The following is a 23,313-nucleotide window of genomic DNA, read 5'->3' as shown; positions in this document are numbered from 1 at the left end:
CAGTTATCAGAATGAGGTATCTTGCAGCCACAGCCCTCCATTATTAAGGAAACAGGCAGGACCTCTATAAAAGTACTGCAAACAAAGCCACTCCTTAATCACCAAAGCACAAATTGCCATGGCTGACAACATCCGTGCCTGCAATCCTTGCAGTGACCCAGCACAGTTAACGGTGAGTTACAGCATGAATTAGAGCCCAGTAACTGTTAGCAAACAGCCAGGGTAAGTATTACCACACTGACATGACAGTGACTGTTAATTCACACATGCTAACTTTCTAGCCTTGAAATGGGATGGGAAATGCATCCTCCATGGTCTGTGACTGCACTTACCTTGCAGTAATTTGTTTTCTGTGAGAAAATGCTGGGAATGCCCCCAATAGTTATGTCATTACTGTGCAGTGAATTGGGCATTTACGGCATGGTAAATGCAAAACAATACTGTACTCTAGTAAAAGCCAGTGTTCCTAAGAGCCCAAAACAATAGAACATTAAATCCTCTGACCTGAACCACAGAGAAAATCATGTGGCAAGCAAACACTGTTTCAAATTAAGAAAACTGGAAAGTTTGGAAATTCTTTTAAAAGTAATTTTTTTTCAAAAGAAGTCATTCTTTTTAGCCACATTGAGCCTGCAAATCGGTGGGAAAATGTGGGATACAAATGCTACAAATAAATAAAAAATTCAAAATGTCTAGAGTCAATACAGTAGGTTTGATAATTAATAGAAAACATTAAAGGTGTCTTTTATTAAGCAGCATTAAGCTGCTAGCATGGATTTTACTGCGCATTAAACATTAGCGTGGACCCCCACCAACCTCTAATGTACACCAAAAAAGGTAGTGTGCCAAAAATCCACACTAGGTGCCTAATGTTCTGAGTAGGCATGATGGGGTGGAGCAGAGACATGACCATCAGTGACAGTTAGCATGCAGGTCAGTACCACATGCTAGCAGTCACATCTGCCAATAGTGTGGCAGCACTTACCGCAACCTCAAGAGGAGGCGGTAAATAAAGCCACACTACTGGCAGTCCAGAAGTTTGGCCACCACCCTTTTCACAAAATCTCCAAACTCCCCTATCCAATCCCCCTCCCAACATCTATGTACCCACTCTTGACACTTGCCTAATTCAAGTTCCCTATCCCTCCCCCTCATTTACAATATCCTCTCCTCTGCCTATTACATACCCCTCCAAATCCCCTAAATCACAACCATAGAGCACAACTAGAAAAACCCTTTCCCTGAGCCAAAACCCCACCCACATGTAGCTATCTGAATCTTCTGTCACCCCCCCCCCCCAAGCCTCTCATTACCCCCAGGCCTTACTGGACGTGATCATTGGTTGTAGCTTGGGCCAGGTGAGAGCGACCCCCCCCCCCCCCCTCTGCTCTTGCCCGCCCTGCTGGGATTCTCAAAATGGCTGCCATGACCCAACCTTGCAGTTTTACCACTTTTTGGGGCACTCTTATAAATAGAATTTCCTCCAAAATGTTCTGAAAATTTATTAGACAAGTTTCTATAGCATATTGTTGAAATGGTTAGTTAGTGTATGACTGTGGTTATTCTGGGATGACAATGTCATAATACCTAGTCCTATATAAAATAAACAATGGTGGATTATGCAAATGAAATATTTGACCTGCTCATGTCCTTCTATCTGGAATAGCTATCAAAGTAAATACTTCAGGATTTCCTGTTCGAACATGTACAAGATGGATGTCCGTGTGCTTAGGACGACCACCTTGAACAGCCATGTTAGAAACTGGAACGTCCGACATGAACGGCAAAAAAAACAGGGACAAGGACATCTGTCTGGCAGCATTATGGCCACAGACATCCTTGTAGATCAGAGGGGAAGCCTAGTGGGTTAGTGCAGTGGTCTCTAAACCAAGGGACCCAAAGGCACATTAGGCTCCACATGTGTGCAGTGCAAGCCAAAATGAGACTACCACCAGGCTACCACGCCCCCTTGTGGAAATTTCAGATTTGCCGAACACCCATAACGCCTGAATGATTTTATTTTTTATTTCCTCCCACACATGACCTTTCTGGCAGTAATCAGCAGTTGGCACATGCTGACTGGTCACTGCACGTGTAGGGCATGAGTCCTTACCGCTAGATCAATGGGTGGCATTAAGAGCTCAGGCTCGTTTTAGGCGCACCCTGGTTTCAGTTTTACAGCATGCCCTTTTCCCATCCCATTAAAAAAAGCCCTTTTTTTGCAGACATGGTAAAAACTGGCCCAGTGCGTGCCCAAAACGCGCATCTACACTGTCGCAGGCCACTTTTCGCCGTGGCTTAGTAATAGAGCCCCTACGTATGATTTATAATTCCATGTATATTTATAACTGTTGCCTATAAAGATGCAATAGTTAAATGCTCCATTTGTATATTAGTAATGTTAAGCTATGATCAGGGAATCGTTTGCCTAGCTCCATGTTTTATCTGTATTACTGATGACTATGCATGTAAATAATTATTGTTTTGTGGTTATAAATGCTAGACTGCAATTCTTCCACTTTCCAGCAGATGGCCTTTGGCTTTTGTCTATGTAATGTGAAGTACAGTGGCTTCCTCAAATTTTGGCACATAGTAAGAGTTCTAAAAGTTTTGAAACCCCATAAAATAATTCTGCATTTTGCTTGATACAATGTAAAATTCATTTATGTATTTAAAGAAACGGTTATTAAAATAGATCGTCCAGTATTTTTATATGTGTATTTTACCATGAAAAACTGAAAATTGGGTTACCCTCTTATTCTATAACAGAACCTTCTACTGTACCTTCAGGGCACCTAAAAGGAGGCTCCCAGTTCTAGAATTGCCTCCAAAGGGCTTTTATAAAATTACTTAAGCGTTATGTGCATACAAATACACATTCCCTGGGATTCTATATATTGCGCCTTAATTTCCGTGCAGAAATCAAAACGTATTCTATAACAATGCGTGTAACTTAATTGGTAATCTAGCCAATCAGCACTGTCAATTGGATGTCAAACAAGCAATTATCAGCCCTAATTGGCATTAATCAAGATTTATGCACACAACCAGCTAAGCTTATTCTGTAACATGGTGCACTTAGGGGTCCTTTTACTAAGGAGTACCAAAAGATGGCCCGTGCTGGTGTAGACACGTGTATTGGACGTGTGCAGGTCCATTTTTCAGCGCACCTGCAAAGAAGGCCTCTATGTTTTAGCCAAAAATGGACGTGTGGCAAAATGAACATTGGTGTATGTCCATTTTGGGCCTGAGACCTTACCACCATCCATTCACTTAGCAGTAAGGTCTCACGACATTAACTGGGCGGTAATTGTCAGCGTGCATACAATGCTGATTACCGCCCGGGTACTGACGTGCTAGTGGACGTGTGTAAAAAATGAAATTACCGCCCGGGCCACGTGGTAGCTGGGTGCTAGTTCCAAAGTTGGCTAAATATAGGTGCCTTCTTACCCTCTTAACTAGGCAACCTGTTATAAAATGAACCCCTAACCCCCTAATTCTATAAAAGTCACCAAAAATTGTGAGCGTAATTATAGGCATGCCCCCCAATTTGCACCTGCAATTTAATTGAATAAAGAGCTAATTAGTGCCAATAATTGGCTTTTTAACAAGCAATTATTGGCACTGATTATATTTAATTTGAAGTCACGCACGTAAATTTAGGGGCAGGATCTGTACCTACATCTTACTCGTGAGTAAAAAAAATATGTGTGGAAATGGGAGGGTCGTGAGTGGAACAGGGGTGTTCCTAGCATTTATGTGCATTTTTATAGAAAACGGGAGATGTGCCCAATTTAGGCATGTACATTTGCACCATGATTCAGTTGATCAATATGGCTGCACCTAAAGTTAGGTGTCAGTCTTGGGTGTAAGAGTTATTCTACAAACCATGCCTCACTTTAAGCATGGCTTATAGAATAGCATTTTTTTAATGCTGATTTTTTTCCAGCACCATATAGAACTCACCCCTAAATGCCCTAGGCATTATTGTATTATAGCTTGAGGGATCAACTCAATAATCTTGTCTGTGGTAATAGTGGCCATGTGAAATGTGAATATATATTCAGATGTTGTCCCCTAGTTGGAAAGCCAGGGAAGGATAATGATGACATGTTTAAGTAGAAATTCCCTATCTAGAGAGGTATTTGGTCTTTTGCTTCTTCGTTTATTGCAGCCAAAATGGTTCTGAGTTCCATCAGCACGAGTAATTGAATCCGAAGTTGCTTGGTTCCTAAAAACTCACTCGGTTGAAGGACAAAGTAAATGGAGGAATGTCAAGTCCTCATCTATTATGGAACTGGAAGGTCAAGAAGTTGTTTTTTTTTTTGGGGGGGTGGGGGGGTGGGATTGGATGGAAGATAGTACAATCAGTTTCCCCCTTCCATCAGTCTGACTGGGGAGGAGATTGTGCTTCAAAGTCCTGCCTACAGTGCCTTGGTGTTCTATATAAATCAACAGCTGGTGCAAGAGACTCTGTTTTTTATTAATACTACTACTACTTAACATTTCTAGAGCGCTACTAGGGTTACACAGCGCTGTACAAAATAAACAAAGAAGGACGGTCCCTGCTCAAATGAGCTTACAATCTAAAGAATGAAATGTCAAGTTGGGCAGTCTAGATTTCCTGGGTAGAGGTGTAGAGGTTAGGTGCCGAAGGCGACATTGAAGAGGTGGGCTTTAAGCAGAGATTTGAAGATGGGCAGGGAGGGGGCCTGACGTATGGGCTCGGGGAGTTTGTTCCATCATTGAGGCATATTGGCAAATCCACCCACCGTGCCCTTTTGCTGTTGGCTTTTGTTTGTGTCGTTATAGGGTAGTCTAATACCTAGTTGGCACAGGACTGTCTGTGGACATTGCACACAACTATTTAGCCCAATTGCCTCCACCAACTGACAACATGAAATCAGTCACTCATCCACTAGCTCTGGCAAATGGACAACCCTGCCCTCCCCCTCCCACACAAAGGCCAGCAGTCTGGTACTAAATAGCTTCTGCTCAATGGCCTAGTGCAAGCCCTCGTCCATTTCATTTGACAAAAGTAGGTGAGGAAGGTGTAGGCGGCTCGTCACTAGCTCCCTCCCCACATCATTCTACAGTATGCTGGTGGGGGAAGGCTGTTCTTCCTTTTAAAAGAAGTTAATTTCCCTAGCAAAAATGTGGTGCAGGGGGGGTTGGAGACATGGGTGGTTTGCTAATCTACGATAGGTCAGTCACCATGGCAGTACGGAAGGTGGAAGTTCCACAGCTCATTATCCATTCCACAGAAAGCCTCCACTTTATTTCCAGAGGCTGGACAGATAGTAGTTTTAAAACAGAAAAAGACTAGACAGACCTGCACAAACCACACCCCCACCAGTACACACTACCTTTCCTTTGGGGCTCAGTGCCATTCTTCCATTAGTTCTGTTGCTACACTCAAGAACTGTTAGAGCTGCAGGCTATTTGGGTGTGGTAGTTACTTGAGTAAACACTTCCTGTCACCATAGTTGTGTTTCAGGTTGGTTAAAAGTTTTTAAAAACATATGTAAAGATCTTAATAATTAGGCTTATGCATACGGTTCTCTAACCCTTACCCTGCACCTTTACCTTTACCTTTCTTGTTATTTGCAGTTAAATGTACATCACCAAATGGCTGACACATGAAGCAACATAGAAGACTAGTTGGAACAATATTTTATTTATTTACTTGCTTGACCTCCTTTCGTATATACAGCAAAGCAGTGTACAAAGGGATATAAGAAAAAAAAAAAACAAGAAATATATCAAAATACATACTGAGTGCTGTTGCACATATCCTGACATTAGACGCACCGTGACATTCAAGCAGTAGAACATATGTAGGGCACAAGACAATGATCAAACATGCAAGGCAAGTGCGGATAGTTTGAACTTAACTGAGATTCTAGAAAGTTCAATAGAAGAAGTTACTTCCAGATTTACATTGTTGGTTTGCTTTGCATTCTTCCAGGATAAAGGAGCTTTGCTTAGACTTATTTTGTTTTGAGGTGTTTTTATTTTAGAACTTCTGATTGTAATATTCTGGGGAGTAAAACATTAATATTTCCTGATGTCTCTAAATGGATGCAGTCTAGAAGGAAGAAGTTTCTTCAAAATAGACAATAGATGTTTGACATGGGTGCTAAGTTTCAGTTAAGATATCCTTGTAGATGTGTGTGTGTGTGTGTGGGGGGGGGGGGTTCTTTGAAATATCATACCTGTGTGTTTTATGAATCATCTCAGTTACAGTTGTTCTTAGACTCAGAGGGAAAGGTATTCAAGCTCAACATACAAATGTTGCATAAAAACAGGAGCTTTTTGAATTAGTCAGATAAGGCTGCTTATTCTTCTCATAGACTATTTCTTGCCTTAATCTAGCTTCCTCTAGTATTTGTGTTCTTGGGTCTTCTATCTATGATATCTATAATGTTGTTCAGATTTCTTGGCTACACCTTGACAATTATCATTATTTCTTTCACAGGACCCTTTTCTTTGATGTTATGATTTGGAAACATAATTTGAAAAAAGAACATGCAAGGCAATGAGTATAACCAGACATAGGATGCAAGACAACCACCTAACACATGGGACAGAGGATCCAGACATGCCATTTGCTCTCAGCTGAAGTTAGCCACAAAATGATTTCAACCCCATGTTATGAGGCAGTTCACCAGAGTAGCCATGAAAACACCTTGGGTAGATCAAATACCTACTCAGCTCTCCACTGGAACTTCTTTATTTATTTGAAGGCCTTACAGGTGTAATTCTGTAAGACGTTGCCCAGTATTAAGTATATAAGTATTGCCATACTGGGGCAGACTGAAGGTCCATCAAGCCCAGCATCCTGTTCCCAACAGTGGCCAATCCAGCCAGGTTACAAGTACCTGGCAAGATCCCAAAACAGTACAATACATTTTATGCTGCTTATTTTAGAAATAAGCAGTGGATTTTCCCCAAATCCATTTTAATAATGGTCTGTGGACTTTTCCTTTAGGAAGCCATCCAAACCTTTTTAAAACCCTGCTATGCTAACTACTTTTACTACATTCTCTGGCAACAAATTCCAGAGTTTAATTACACTTTGAGTGAAGAAATATTTTCTCTGATTTGTTTTAAATTTAGTACTTTGTAGCTTCATTACGTGCCCCCTAATCTTAGTATTTTTGAAAAGCGTAAACAAGCAATTCACGTCTACCCGTTCCACTCCACTCATTATTTTATAGACCTCTATCATATCTCCCCTCAGCCATCTTTTCTCCAAGCTGAAGAGCCCTAGACGCTTTAGCCTTTCCTCATAGGGAAGTTGTCCCGTCCCCTTTATCATTTTCATCGCCCTTTTCTGTACCTTTTCTAATTCCACTAGCCACTAGATGGGCGTTCGTTTCCCGTGGGCGCCCAAATCGGTATAATCGAAACCCAATTTTTGGCGTCCTCAACTGCAGTCCATCACGGAGACAAACAAAGATCACGGAGGCGTGTCTGAGGCGTGGCGAAGGCGGGACTGGGGCGTGATTATCGGCTGAGGAGAGATGGGCATCATTAGCTGATAATCGAAACAAGAAGGGCGTTTTTGATGAGAATTTGGTCCGCTTTATTTGGACCCTTTTTTTCAGGTCCAAGTCCCCAAAAAGTGCCCCAACTGACCAGATGACCACCGGAGGGAATTGGGGATGACCTCCCCTGACTCCCCTAGTGGTCACTAACCCCTTCCCACCAAAAAAACCCCACTTTACCAATTTTTTTTCCCAGCCTGTAATCCAGCCTCAAATGCCGTACCCACCTCCATGACAGCAGAATGTGTTCTATCCTCTAACAGCCTTTCCCTGGTTCTGATGTGGGTCTCGGGTGAATGTGACACCTTTTCTGTTAAGGGCACTGCAGAGTCACATCAGCAATGTATTGTGGTGGGTGTAGGGTATTGGGCTCCGTGATTCCACTAGCTTGTGTTAAATGCTCGCGATGTTGGTAGTTGGTAGGCTCTACTCCCATGGTGCTTTTCCCTCTGCTTACTGGGTCAGAGTGTGCCCTGTTCAGGGCCGTGCCTAGGGTCTCTGGTGCCCCCCTGCAGAATCAATTGGTGGCGCCCCCCCCCCCCCCCCCGCAGAATCAGTTGGCGGCGCCCCCCCCCCCCCCATGTGGCATCTCATTTCTCTCTTCTCCCACCCTTCTTCTCATCCTTTTGAACCTCCTAATAACGATCAATCCTCTTCACTGTTTACTGGGAGAGAAAATTTCAGTTTAACCCTCCCCAATTTTGGGCAAACTCCTTCATTGTTTTCAGAAAAGGGTAATTATGGCAGCTATTAGCACAACTTAACCCCTATGCAAACAGATGTTCAAGCAGCCAGAGTGGTCACTTCCTCACCTGTGTAAAACTATATGACGTGGAAGACTGCAGTTGAGCGCCAACCATTCCCAAAGCAACTAGATGGTTAAAATCTTGGATTTAGTGCCCTACTCTGGGTGAGCAGAAGTCAATCACTACTCTGCAATTTCCAATGTTTTTAAACGGTGTATTGGGGAAGGAGTGGAGTCTCTCTCACAATTGATATTATTCTAATTATTTATATTCTACCTTATTTAAGATTCAAGGCGGATTACAACGGAAGAGATCTTCAGTCAGATGAAGAGACAATACAACAATATATCTTCTAATGTTAAGAACTACGTCTTTAGAATTTTTCGAAAAGGGAAATAGAAAGAAATTTGTTTAATCTGTGTCAGAATGGTGTTCCAATTTTAAGAGAATGAACCAGCATTGATTTCAAACGAATGTTTTTATCTTTTCAGTCTCTAAAAGGCTACTTGCCTTCGACTAAAAGCCTTGCATTATTAAGCCCTACTAAAACACAACCACCATACCAAGCTAAGCTGCCCCACAACTGCTTGCTCGCTCCCAAGTCCAAGTCCACCTCTTCTGCAAGCTCGCTCCGTGCTCTCTTTCGCTCCGCGAGCCTCAACTGACAGAATGCGTTCATTGGCTGAGAGCCTCGGAAGGCAGGTGCTCATTGCTTGCGAACATAGCAACGCCCTTGTTCCACCAATCGGGGAAGGGAGAACAGTTGACTGTCTCTAAATATCTCCGACATGGATTATCTATCTCTTCTCGGCAGCGCATGCGCATAGGCGCCGACGCGCCAACACGGGAAGGTTTATTTTTAAATTTTTAAATATAACTTGATGGAAGCACCGCAGGGTGGTGCGGCGCCCTTGAAGGCAAGCGCCCCCCCTGCGGTGCTTACCCCGCTTACTGTGTTGGCACGGCCCTGTTTTGTTTCCGGTAGTCCATGAGATAGTGGCCATTTATTTAAAACACTTTTAGAACCCTTTCATGTGTTAACCACGTTACAGCACTTAATTCTTACCTTGAATGTTGCTGAAAGAGGGCATTGTACACCATTCTGCCAGCTCGGACCTACTGCTAATCTCAGTACCAGCGAGACTCGTTGCCAGTGGGACACAACCTCTGATCTGCAGTTAACTGTGAGTAAACGTGCTTATTCAAATAAAGGACGTTTTCAGCGAGATTAGTCTTCAGGTGTGAACTGCTGTGCCAAGGTTACACACCAGCAACAAGTCCTGTCCCTGGAGCACTTTTAGTGGGTACTGCAGTGCACTTCAGGCAGGCAGACCCAGGCCCATCCCCCCCCACCCATAACACTTGTGGTTGTAAATGGGAGGCTTCTAAAACCCACTGTACCCACATGTAGTTGTCCCCTTCACCCCTAAGAGCTATGGTAGTGTTGTACATTTGTCCCTCCCACGACCAAATGGCTTGGATTGGGACGTTTCTGAGCTGAGCGTTTTTAGTTTCCATTATCGCAAAAAAAAAAAAAAAACCGCCCATCTCAGAAGGGACCAAATCCATGGCATTTGGTCCGTCCAAACCGTATTTTCGAAATGAAAGATGGACGCCTATCTTTTTCGATAATACGGTCTGTCCCGCCTCTTCACATACCCGTTTCCGGACATAGACGCCCATGGAGATGGGCGTTCGCGTTCGATTATGTCCTTCTATATCTTTTTTGAGATGCGGTGAGCAAAATTGCACACAGTATTCGAGGTGTGGTCACACCATGGAGTAATTCAAAGGCATAATGTCCTCATTTATGTTTTCCATTCCTTACCTAATGATACCTAACATTCTATTTGTTTTTTCAGTCACTGCAGCACACTGACCAGAGGGTTTAAACGTATCAGCAATGATACCTAGATCCCTTTCCTGATTGGTGACTCCTAATGTGGAGCTATGCATCACGAAGCTATAGTTCGGGTTCCTCTTTCCCACATGCATCACTTTGCACTTGCTCACATTAAATGTCATCTGCCATTTGAATGCACAGTCTCCCGGTCTCATAAGATCCTCTTGTAATTTTTCACAATCCTCTTGCGATTTAACAACTTTGAATAACTTTGTGTCGTCAACAAATTTAATTACCTCACTAATTACTCCCATCTCTAGATCATTTATAAATATTTTAAAAAGCAGCGGTCCCAACACAGGCCCCTGGGGAGCCCCACTATCTACCTTTCTCCATTGAGAATACTGACCATTTAACCCTACTCTCTGTTTTCTATCTTTTAATCAGTTTTTAATCCATAATAGGACACTACCTCCTATCCCATGACTCTCCAATTTCCTCTGGAGTCTTTCATGAGGTGCTTTGTCAAACGCCTTTTGAAAATCCTGATACACAATATCGACCAGCTCACCTTTATCCACATGTTTGTTCACCCCTTCAAAGAAATGTAATAGATTGGTGAGGCAAGATTTCCCTTCACTAAATCCATGATGGCTTTGTCTCATTAAACCATGCTTTCGAATATGCTCTGTAATTTTGTTCTTTATAATAGCCTCTACCATTTTGCCCAGCACCGACGTCAGGCTTACCGGTCTATAATTTCACATATCTCCTCTGGAACCTTTTTAAAAAATTGGTGTTACATTGGCCACCCTTTAATCTTAATGTTCCGGAACCATGCTTAATTTTAAAGATAAGTTGCATATTACTAACAATAGTTCCGCAAGTTGATTTTTCAATTCTATCAGTACTCGGGGATGAATACAGCCCGGTCTAGGAGATTTGCTACTCTTCAATTTGTCAAATTGCGCCATTTCATCTTCCAGGTTTATAGAGATTTCAGTTTCTCTGACTCTTCAGCTTTGAATACTATTTCCAGCACTGGTATCTCTTCCAAATCTTCCTCATTGACGACAGAAGCAAAGAATTCATTTAATCTCTTCGCTATGAGACCTACAGGGTTGTTGTAGAGAGGTCCCACCTCCATCCAAGTAGCCCCTGTGCTACTTCGGAGGTGAGAGGTCTCCTAGAAGGAGAGCATTGCCATGGTGAAGTAGAAAGTACTCCTGTACCCAGGAACTGCCCACCAGAGGATGTATTATCCTTTCGCACCAAGGATATGTCTCTGATTAGAGCCCACAGGGAAAACGATAGAACCGCTGTTGTAATTGGAGACTCAGTCATTAGGCATGTAGATAGCTGGGTGGCTGGTGGACGTGAGGATCGCATGGTGACTTGCTTGCCTGGTGTGAAGGTGGCAGATCTCACACGGCACCTAGACAAGATTCTAGATAGTGCTGGTGAGGAGCCGGCCGTCTCGGTACACATGGGTACCAACGACGTAGGAAAATGTGGGAGAGAGGTTCCGGAAGCCAAATTTAGGCTTTTAGGAAGGAAGCTCAAATCCAGATCCTCTAGGGTAGCATTTTCTGAAATACTACCTGTTCCACGCGCAGGGCCCAAGCGACAGGCAGAGATCCGGAGTCTCAATGCATGGATGAGACGATGGTGCAGGGATGAGGATTTTGGATTTGTCAGGAACTGGGAAGCATTCTGGGGAAGGGAGAGCCTATTCTGATCTGATGGGTTTCACCTTAATCAGGGTGGGACCAGGCTGCTGGCGTCAACATTTAAAAAAGAACTAGAAGAGCTTTTAAACTAGAAATGGGGGGAAAGCCGACAGTCACTCAAAAGCGCATGGATCAGGATAAGGCATCTTTTGAGGATATCACCCAAACAGGGAAGGAAAGGTTCCTTATAGGTAAGGATGTCAAAGAGACTGCAGTGGATCAGATGGCCTTAAGTTAAAATAATAACAACCAGGCAGAAGATAACATATTATAATGCCATGTATTAAACGTGATATAAAACTGAGCAACAAGCATGCATTGAAATGTCTATCCACAAATGCAAGGAGCCTGAGACATGAAATGGGAGAGATGGAATACATTGCACACAATGAAAAATTGGATATTATGGGCATCTCTGAGACCTGGTGGAAGGAAAATAACCAGTGGGACACAGTGATATCGGGCTACAAATTATATCGTAGTGATAGGGTAGATAGGATTGGAGGAGGGGTAGCACTGTATATTAATGAGAACCTTGACTCTGATAGGCTGTAAATATTGCAGGATACAAAACCACTATTGGAATCTTTGTGGATCGAAATACCACGTGAAAAGGGGAAAAAATGGTGATAGGCATATACTACCCTCCGCCTGGCCAGGACGAGCAGACGGACACAGCAATGTCAAAGGAAATTAGGGAAGCAAATAAAATGGGCAATGTAATAATAATGGGTGATTTCAATTATCCGGATATAGACTGGGTTAATGTAACATCGGTACACGCCAGGGAAATAAAATTTCTTGATGAAATCAAGGACAGCTTCATGGAATAGCTGGTTCAGGAGCCGACAAGAGAAGGAAAAATACTAGACTTAGTCCTTAGTGGAGCACATGATCTAGTATGGGGGGTAACGGTGCAAGGGCCACTTGATAACAGTGATCATAATATGATCAGTTTTGATATTGGCATTGAAGCAAGTGAATTTAGGAAATCAAATACACTAGCGTTTAACTTTAGAAAAGGTGATTACGATAAAATGAGAAAAAGGTGAAAAAAAGACTGAAAGGAGCAGCTCACAAGGTAAAAAAAAACTTGCATCAGGCATGGATGCTGTTCAAAAACACCATCCTAGAGGTACAGGAGAAATATATTCCGTGTATTAGAAAAAGAGGAAAAAAGACCAAACGTCAGCCGGTGTGGCTAAACAGTAAGGTAAAGGAAGCCATTAGAGCCAAAAAACAATCCTTCAGAAAGTGGGGAAGAGAACCAACTGAAAATAACAAGATAAAACATAAGGAATGCCAAGCTAAATGCAAAGTGGAGATAAGGAGGGCAAAAAAAGAGTTTGAAAAAAAGTTAGCATTAGAAGCTAATCAAGAAATGTACTAAGTTATGTCCAATAAAAAAGGTATCATCTTATTTTCTTTTTCATGTTTTATTTTGTTTTATTTCTATTGATTACCTTTAAAAGTGGACTAACACGGCTAGCACACCTCTCTACTTTGGATACATTAAAAGCAGGAAGCCGGCTAAAGAATCAGTTGGGCCATTGGACGAAAATGGTGTTAAAGGGGCGATCAGGGAAGACAAAGCCATAGCGGAGAAATTAAATTAATTCTTTGCTTCGGTCTTCACCGAGGATGATTTGTGTGGGACAACGGTGCCGGAAAGAGTATTTGAAGCAGGCGAGTCAGAGAAACTTAATGAATTCTCTGTAAACTTGGAGGATGTAATAGCTCAGTTCTGCAAACTGAAGAGTAGTAAAGCACCTGGACTGGATGGTATTCATCCCAGAGTATTAATAGAACTGAAAAATGAACTTGTAGAGCTACTATTAGTAATATGCAATCTATCACTAAAATCAGGTGTGGTACCGGAAGACTGGAGGGTAGCCAATGTTACGCCGATTTTTTTAAAAGGTTCCAGAGGAGATATGGAAAATTATAGGCCGGTGAGTCTGACGTCGGTACCAGGCAAAATGGTAGAGGCTATTATTAAGAATAAAATTACAGAGCACATACAAAAACATGGGCTGATGAGACCAAGTCAACATGGATTTAGTGAAGGGAAGTCTTGCCTCACCAATCTACTACATTTTTTTGAGGGGGTGAACAAACATGTGGATAGTGGGGAGCCAGTGGATATTGTATATCTGGATTTTCAAAAGGCATTTGACAAAGTGCCTTATGAAAGACTCCAAAGGAAACTGGAGAGTCATGGGATCGGAGGTAAGGTATTACTATGGATTAAGAACTGGTTGAAAGATAGGAAGCAGAGAGTAGGATTGAATGGTCAGTATTCTCAATGGAGAAGGGTAGTTAGTGGGGTCCCGCAGGGGTCTGTGCTGGGATCGCTGCTTTTTAACATATTTATAAATGACCTAGAGATGGGAATAACTAGTGAGGTAATTAAATTTGCAGATGACACAAAATTATTCAGGGTCGTCAAGTTGCAGGAGGAGTGTGAAAGATTACAGGAGGACCTCGCGAGACTGGGGAATTGGGTGTCCAAGTGGCAGATGAAGTTCAATGTTGAGAAGTGCAAAGTGATGCATGTGGGTAAGAGGAACCCAAATTGCAGCTATGTCATGCAAGGTTCCGCGTTAGGAGTCACAGACCTAGAAAGGGATCTGGGAGTCATCGTGGATAAGACGTTAAAAACTTCTGCTCAGTGTGCTGCGGCGGCTAAGAAAGCGCACAGAATGTTGAGTATTATTAGGAAAGGGATGGAAAACAAACATGAGGATGTTATAATGCCATTGTATCGCTCCATGGTGAGACCGCACCTCGAATATTGTGTCCAATTCTGGTCGCCTCATCTCAAAAAAAATATAAAGGAATTGGAGAAGGTGCAGAGAAGGAAAGGCTGAGAAGGTTAGGGCTCTTCAGCTTGGAGAAAAGGCGGCTGAGGGGTGATATGATAGAAGTCTACAAGATAATGAGCAGAGTAGAACGAACAGATGTGAAGCGTTTGTTTACACTTTCAAACAACAATAGAACCAGGGGACACAAGATGAGAATATGGTAGATTTAAAACAAACAGGAGAAAGCTTTTATTTACTCAGTGTGTAGTTGGACTCTCGAACTTGTTGCTGGAGAATGTAGTGACAGTAGCTGGCCTTACGGAGTTTAAAGGGGGTTTGGACAGATTCCTGAGGGAAAAGTTCATTGAACATTATTAATTTTTTTTTTTTTTGGGGGGGGGGGGGGGGGTTGCCGGGTTCTTGAAGCCTAGATTGGCCGCTGTCAGAAACAGGATGCTAGGCTTGATGGACCATTGGTCTTTTCCCAGTATGGCAGTGCTTATGTTCTTATGAGTGCCCCTTTTACCCCTCAATCATCTAGTGGTCTAATCGATTCTTTTGCCAGCTTCTTGCTTTTAATATACCTAAAAAAAATTTTTACTATGTGTTTTTGCCTCCATCGCAATCTTTTTTTGAAAGTCCCTCTTTGTCTTCCTTATCAGCGCTTTGCATTTGAGTTGCCATTCCTTATGCTGTTTCTTATTATTTTCAGTCGGTTCCTTCTTCTATTTTCTGAATGATTTTCTTTTAGCTCTAATAGCTTCCTTCACCTCACTTTTTAACTATGCCAGCTGTATTTGGTCTCCCTTCCTGCTTTTTTAATATATGAAATATATTTGGCCTAGGCTTCCAGAATGGTATTTTTGAACAGCATCCATGCCCGATGTAAATTTTTGACCTTCGTTTCTGCTCCTCTAAGTTTGTTTGTTTTTTCACCATTCTTCTCATTTTATCATAGTCTCTTTTTTGAAAGTTAAATGCTAACGTATTAGATGGCAGGAACACGCTCAATTGGTCATTTACGCATGTAAATGACTTCTGATAGAACGCTGTCTACCGGAAAAGTGTGTTTCATGTTTTGATGAACAGGTGGAATATGGGCACAGCATGGAGGGTATACACAAATGCTCATGTAAAATATAGTATTTTTATAATATACACATGTTATGGCTAATATCTATTTGTGACCCAACAACAAAGGGGACTAAGTCAATTCAGCAGTTATGCCATAAAAATGAAAGAAAAGACCTCAGATGTCACACGGACCATTTATATGTTTTGAATTTGTCAAAACACAGTAACCAGTTAGCTCACTGTGTTTTGGGATATTTACATATCCCAAAACACAGTGAGCTAACTGGTTACTGTGTTTTGACAAATTCAACCACTGGTCAAAAACCTCCATGTGTAAAAATGTATATGTGTGCTATTTAACACATTTGATAAGTAGATGTACACGTAGGCAGAGACTAGGCTGAGCATGGATGGGACTCACCCCCTGGATTCTATATATGGCGCCCAAATTGCATGCCTAAATTTGTATGCATGCCAAAGGTGTGCATACAAATTAATTAATGAGCCAATTAACATCAATAATTTGGTGCTAACAACCGATGGTCCATCTAGCCCAGTATCATGTTTCTAACAGTGACCAATCCAGGTCACAAGTACCTGGCAGAAACCCAAATAGTAGCTACATTTCATGCTACCAATCTCAGGGCAAAGAGTGGCTTCCCCATGTCTGTCTGAATAGCAGACAATGGACTTTTCCTTCAGGAACTTGTCCAAACCTTTTATAAACCCAGATGCACTAACTGCTGTTACCACATCCTCCAACAAAGAGTTCCAGAGCTTAACTATTCGTTGAGTGAAAAAATATTTCCTCCTATTTGTTTTAAAAGTGTTTCTATGTAACTTCACTGAGTGTTCCCTAGTCTTTGTACTTTGGGAGCGAATAAAAAATCGATCTACTTGTTCTACACCACTCAGGATATTGAAGACCTTAATCATATCTTCTCTCAGCCGTCTCTTTTCCAAACTGAAGAGCCCCAACCTCTTTAGCCTTTCCTCATATGGAGGGATTTCCATCCCCTTTATCATTTTGGATGCTCTTCCTTGAACCTTTTCTAATTCTGCTGTATCTTTTTTGAGATATGGCGACCAGAACTGGATGCAATACTCAAGGTGAGGTCGCACCATGGAGTGATACAGAAGCATTATAGTATTCTCGGCCTTATTTACCATCTGCTTCCTAATAATTCCTAGCATCCTGTTTGCTTTTTTGGCCACCACCACCACACATTGGAAAGAAGATTTCAGGGTACGGTCTACAACACCACCTAGATCTTTTTTCTTGGGTGCTGACCCCCAAGATGGATCCTAGCATCAGGTAACTATGATTCAAATTATTTTTCCAAATGCACATCACTTTGCATTTGTCCACATTAAATTTTATCTGCCATTTGGATGCCCAGTTTTCCAATTTCCTAAGGTCTTCCTGCAATTTTTCACAGTCCGCATGTATTTTAACAACCTTGAATAGTCTTGTATCATCTGCAAATTTAATCACCTCACGCATCGTTCCAATTTCCAGATCATTTATAAATATGTTAAATAGCACCAGACCCAGCACAGATCCCTGTGGAACTCCACTATTCACCCCCCTCTCCATTGAGAGAAATGGCCATTTAACCCTACCCTCTGCTTTCTGTCCAATAACCAATTCCTAATCCACAACAGAACATTGTCTCTTATCCCATGACTCTTTAATTTTCTCAGGAGTCTCTCACGAGGAACTTTGTCAAAAGCTTTCTGAAAATCTAGATACACTACATCAACCGGCTCACCTTAATCCACATGGTTATTCACATCTTCAAAGAAAGGAAGCAAATTGGTAAGACAAGACTTCCTTTGGCTGAAACCATGCTGACTCTGTCCCATTAAACCTTGTTTATTTATGTGTTCCATAATTTTATTCTTTATAATAGTTTCCACTGTTTTACCCGGCACTGCCCCTAGTATTTTATAAAGACACCTATGTGGTCTTCACACACAGGCAATCTGCTATAAAATTACCCCAAGCATGCACCATTTCCGAGGGAAAAAGAAAAACCCTGGAAATTGTTTGTGCGACAATAACCTAGCGGTAATCAGGCATCGCCACTTTCTGCCTGGTTACCATCAGGTTAGCGCAGAAGCCCTTATCGCCACCTCAATGGGTGTCGGTAAGGGCTCCCCACCGCATGGCCAAACAAAAAGAGTTATCTCACCGCCTGGTCATTTTTTTGGGCGGTGCTTTTACTGGCTGCGGAAAAATGGCCCTGGTGCATGGGAAAATCGGCCCCGGCCATTAGCACAGGGCCCTTTTTCCCGCACCTTGGTAAAAAGGACCCCTAATGAATTATCAGCATGTATGCTGAAATCTCCCAGAAATACCAGGTTTGAAAACTGAGACAAAATATCAGAAGTAGGAGAGCGAAGCTTGTTCATGGATACTGTTGAGACTCGGGAAGAATGGTATATAACTAGCGGATGCAATATTGGAAATCTCAGGGAGCAGCCCCAATAAGCATAACACTGCAGGAAACTGCCTCAGATGAAAATGGTATAAGCAGACATTCAGGAGAAATGTTCAAAAAACATCCAAATTGGTATTTTCAAAACCAATTTTTAGAAGTTTTTCTATGAAGTCTATCAGAAGTGCGTTCAAATCACAAGGGGGCATGTCAGGAGTGTGTTAAAGGTGAGATCTGGGTGTTCCTAACACTTAAACGTTTTTCAGCCATAATGGAACAAACAAAACTGTCCAGGACTAAAACTAAAATGTTTTGAGCTACACCTGTGTTGATAAAAAATAAGGCACAAAAGGGTGCCCTAAATGACCACCAGGTGACCACTGAAGGGAATCAGGTGTGACCCTCAATACCCAGTGGTCACTGACCCCCTACCACCCCCCATAAATGTGAATACAAATATCATTCAGCAATGTCTATGACAGCTTCAGATGTTAGAGCCAGGTCTGTTAGAGCAGCATGCAGGTCCCTTTGGTAGTGTAGTGGTCAGTGCACCATAGCGTGGGGGACTCTGGTCCCTACCTCCCTCTACCTGTCACATTTGTGGTGGAAACTGTGAGACCTCCAAAACTCACCAGAAACCCACTGTACCCACATATAGATGCCCCCTTCACCCCTTCGGGCTATTGTGTACAGCTGTGGGCAGTGGGTTTTAGATGGGTTTTGAGGGGGCTCAGCAGACAAGATAAGGGAGCAATGGTGAGATCTGTACCTAGGAGCATGTTTCTGAAGTCCACTAGGGTGCCCCATTAATCTCCTGGGATGTCTGGGAGACCAGTCTACTAAAAATGCTGGGCCCTCCTACATCCCAATGGCTTGATTTTCTACATTTTTCACTTGGATGTTTTTGTTTTGAAAATGAACCAAAAACAAAACATCCTAAGCACAAAACCTTGTTAGAAACAGTATTTTCTACCAGTGGCATTCCGACGCTGGCTGACACCCGGGGCGGATCACCGATGCGCCCCCCCCCCCCGGGTGCAGCGTGACCCCCCCCCAGTGAAATGACACCTCTCCCCCCCCCGGCGAAATGACACCTCCTCGGGTGCACGCCGCTGGGGGGGGGGGGCCGTGGCGCGCGCCTGTCACCTCTGAGTTCGCATGTGTTCACTGCTCCCTCTGCCCCAGAACAGGAAGTAACCTGTTCCGGGGCAAAGGGAGCAGTGAACACATGCAAACTCGGAGACAGGGCGACAGGCACGCGCCACGGCACATCCCCAGCGACGTGCACCCAGGGTGGACCGCTCCCACCGCCCCCCTCCCCCCCTTGGTATGCCACTGTTTTCTACAACAAAAGATAGATGTTTTTCTTTTTGGAAAATGAACTTCTTTCTTATTCAGATATTGGATGTTTTTTGCAAAATGTCTAAAGTCGGACTTAGACGTCATATCAAAAATACCCCTCTCTGTTTCTCAGAGAGAGAGAGTCAGAGAGGGAGAGTAGGTGTGTTTCTCAAAAGGAGAGAAAGTGTGTGTTGGCTTTTTCCCCCACACAATTACATGTCTATCTCAGATAGAAAGAAAAAGAGAGTCTTAGTTTGAAACCTCTACCTCAGAGAAGATTGGGTATTTCAGGTCAAAAAGTAGCTCATGAACCTCCACTGGGTAAGAATGTATCCCTTGCCAAGTTTACTTGAATGTACTCAAAACTGAAGCCACAGACACTTATTTAAGCCCAGGATTAGGCATAAATGTAAGTGCATACTTCATAAATAATGCACCTACAGTATATTGCCATGTTGCCCCCACTCAGCCCATACTCTGGCCTTAAACATGCCTACATACAGGACTTTCTTGTCATCATGCACAACTCAAAGGACAATCTTATAAAAACCTTTTATTCAAGTAAAAAGGCCTTTACATGTGAAAGATCCTTTTTTAAATTATCCCCCATATGCATAATTTCCGTCTCCTGTTACCAGAGAATAAAATATGCATTAAATTTAACATATTCAGGTTGATACTTTGCTACTTGAGATGCCAGTACAGATGAGACCACATCCTTCCCTGTCTTTCCCCTAATATGCCATGCCAAGAAGATTTAAAAGGACAAATGTAACAATGTGTTATTGACGTAATGCTATGAATGGTAGAGTTACCTTTAAGAATGTCAACTTGACATCAAATATTGGATTACGTGCGTGTTTGCTGTGCAGTCATGCATTCTCACACATCTGTCTGGCAGTTAAGCTACTACATGCACCGGTTCAAGTCTGTCAGTCTTGATATTTTCCCGTTCTCTTTTCATACAGCCTGCCTCAAATTAAATGTAAGCTCAAGCAAGAAGATGAGTATCATCGATACTAATTATCATTACTGAAAATATTTCTTGATGAAAATAGTATCCTCTAATGTATATTTTGTGCACAAACTCATGCTTCCTACTTTCACCTGATGTCAAAGGTTTCTGGCAATAAATTAAACCAATGATTCCTATTCATCCTTACTGTTGAAATTAAACACCACTAATGGAAGTACAGTAACTGCAAACAGACCTGAAGTTTCCAAATAAGATAAGCACCTTGTAACATCCTGTTGTAAGCTATTTGCCTTTTGTGAGTGATTATAAAAGAACTTTTTTTTTGTTTGTGTAAATAAGGCTGATTGCAATTACAATGGCATCAGTTTTTTGTTTTCCTACATTATCAACTCTGATGAAAAATCAAACTAATTTTAAAAGTGGACTTTTCACAATGGAAATAAGTTTGTAAAAATGAGGTATTCAAGTTACCTATGAAAAATTGTTCAAACATAGATCGTATCTGTCCAGTTAATTTCTTAAAAAATCTTTTTTGTACATATTCCATTAATGGGTAGGAAAAACAATATTAGGACAATGTGATACAAATAATTAGGGAACACCCATCCAATTAATGATAATGTTAGCTCCTAAAAACCAGGAATGAACACAGCGAAGGAGACAAGAAGGATGATGGTTGTATGGTGCACGTCACGTTTGATGACTATGCTTTTGGATTGAATTTGAAACAGCATTCTTGCTCTATGCTGATACACAATTCTGAGGAACAGTAGTGTTACCAGAAATCACCATTAATACATATTACAGGGACTCCTGAGGTAGGCCTGAGTGGCCGAAACACGATTTGTGTCGAGCCAGTTTTTAGTAATAAACTCTTGATGTGAACTCTTTGAGTCCATTAGAGGTTTTTTTGGATCATCATCCTTCTTGTCCCCTTCGCTGTGTTCATTTGCAGCTCCTAAAAACCTTTATCCTGACCACTGTTTTAAGCAAGGTTATTTGAGCCTGTGTCCTTTTGAGAGGCCATTTCTTTTCACTCCCTTTTCCTGGATGAAGGTGTACTGAAATAACTGATCTTCATATCTTTCCTAAAGCAGGTAGTGTAATGAACACATGTGTATTGTCTGTGATACAGCCCTTTTTTTTCTCAGCCTCTCTTATATACTGCCATTGTAAGCATCTCAGGTCAAGCACAGAATGAGCCTGCACAGCACGGAGTGCAATAGAAAAAAATGTTAGAAAGAGTGATTCTTCCAATCAGTTGGGACATGCATTTTGTCAGTCAGAAATCTTTTACTTCAATTGCCTAAAGTTTAGCTTGATCAATTGATTTTTGCAAGTCTTAACTTGTAGACAAAAAGAAAAGGGAACTGTTGAGTTGGGAGGGGCACATGGGCCATGAGGGACAAGAACAACTGAAGAAGGGCTAGAGTGACTGTGCTCTGCTCTGCTGCAGGTGCACTCCTCCCCCCTTCTTCCCTGCAGGCTACCTGGAAGGAAGGGCCTGGGGCAGAACAACCTTGCTGCTCTGGGTCATTCTCCCCAAAATTAAGGAGTCCTTTTACTAAGCCACGGTAAAAAGTGGCCTGTGGTAGTGCGAGCTTGTCATTTGGGCATGCGCTGGGCCATTTTCTACTGTGTCTAAGAAAAAGGGCCTTTTTTAAGGAGCCAGAAAATGGATGAGCGTTAAAATTTTATAGGTTTTTAAATTTTATATCATTGATTATTTTTCATGTATTGTGAACCACAGAATGCATGTCATTTGGAGTAGTGCTATATAAAAGAAAGTAAATTACAACCACTCGCAGAAGCTCATACCAAGAATTAGAAGCTATATAACAAAAGTTCTATTCCTAGTAGATTGTGGCGTAGACATCTTAAGTGGTGACAGCTCCAGAAGACTAATAAAACTATATTTGTCTCTCAGATAGAAAGAGCCCAAATTCTACAAGGCTATAAAGACCAAAATAATAGTCTTAACAGGAGACACATAAGAAATCAAAAGTCAATGTAGGGATTGGGTCAGCTTAATATGACCATGTCTTTTTAGGCCAGTGACATGTTCTTTTTGGTAAACTTAAAGCATTGTAGTAGTCTATCTTTGAGATCACAAGAGACTATAGGACTATCCACAAGTATTCACTGCGTGCAGACTTCTTACCAGTAATTATGTTCCCTTTTTTCACTTCTCTTTGGATTGTATCATGCATAAAAGCACAGTATGCTTACTATTTCTTACTATTTCTATTGGAACGTGCAAAAGGACATTCCACAGGCCCTTGAAGACTTTTACATTCCTCCACCTATTAAAAAATACCTGAACCCTGCAACACTACGAAACCAAAGAACGTAATGGGCATAACGTAACTCTATATGATTCCCCAATATGTTGTTCTACTTGAAACTGATTCTACCATAGCATCACTGTGTAACTGTTTACACCGGAATTGGCGAACACCTTTACAGTACTATGTAAGCCACATTGAGCCTGCAAATAGGTGGGAAAATGTGGGATACAAGTGTAACAAATAAATTAATAAATAAGGCTCAGAGAAGAGATAGTTGAGGGAGATATGATAAAGGTCTATAAAATCCTGAGTGAAATTAAATGATTAAATGTGACTCAAATCTTTACTCTTTCAAAAAGTACAAAGACTAGGAGACACTCAATGAAGTTACATAGTGGCACATTAAAACAAATAGGAGAAAATCGCAGCATATAGTTAAGCTCTGGAACTCTTTGCCAGAGCAGTTAATGTAGCTGGGTTTAAATAATATTTGGACACATTTCTGAAGGAAAAGTCCATA

General features: G+C 41.9%; 1 long non-coding RNA gene across 1 annotated transcript; it reads left to right on the top strand.

The window, feature by feature from the left end:
* Nucleotides 1–3,583: 3,583 nt before the first annotated feature.
* Nucleotides 3,584–21,902, top strand: LOC115469096. The gene is made up of 3 exons (XR_003941958.1): nt 3,584–3,674; nt 19,931–19,942; nt 21,891–21,902. It is a non-coding gene; the product is annotated as an uncharacterized LOC115469096 (long non-coding RNA).
* The last annotated feature ends 1,411 nt before the right edge of the window (nt 21,903–23,313 follow it).

This window comes from Microcaecilia unicolor, chromosome 1 (genome assembly GCF_901765095.1).
Source record: "Microcaecilia unicolor chromosome 1, aMicUni1.1, whole genome shotgun sequence".
Classification (NCBI taxonomy): Eukaryota; Metazoa; Chordata; class Amphibia; order Gymnophiona; family Siphonopidae; genus Microcaecilia; species Microcaecilia unicolor.
The sequence above is the reverse complement of the archived record's forward strand: the minus strand, read 5'-3'. Positions and strand labels throughout refer to the sequence as shown.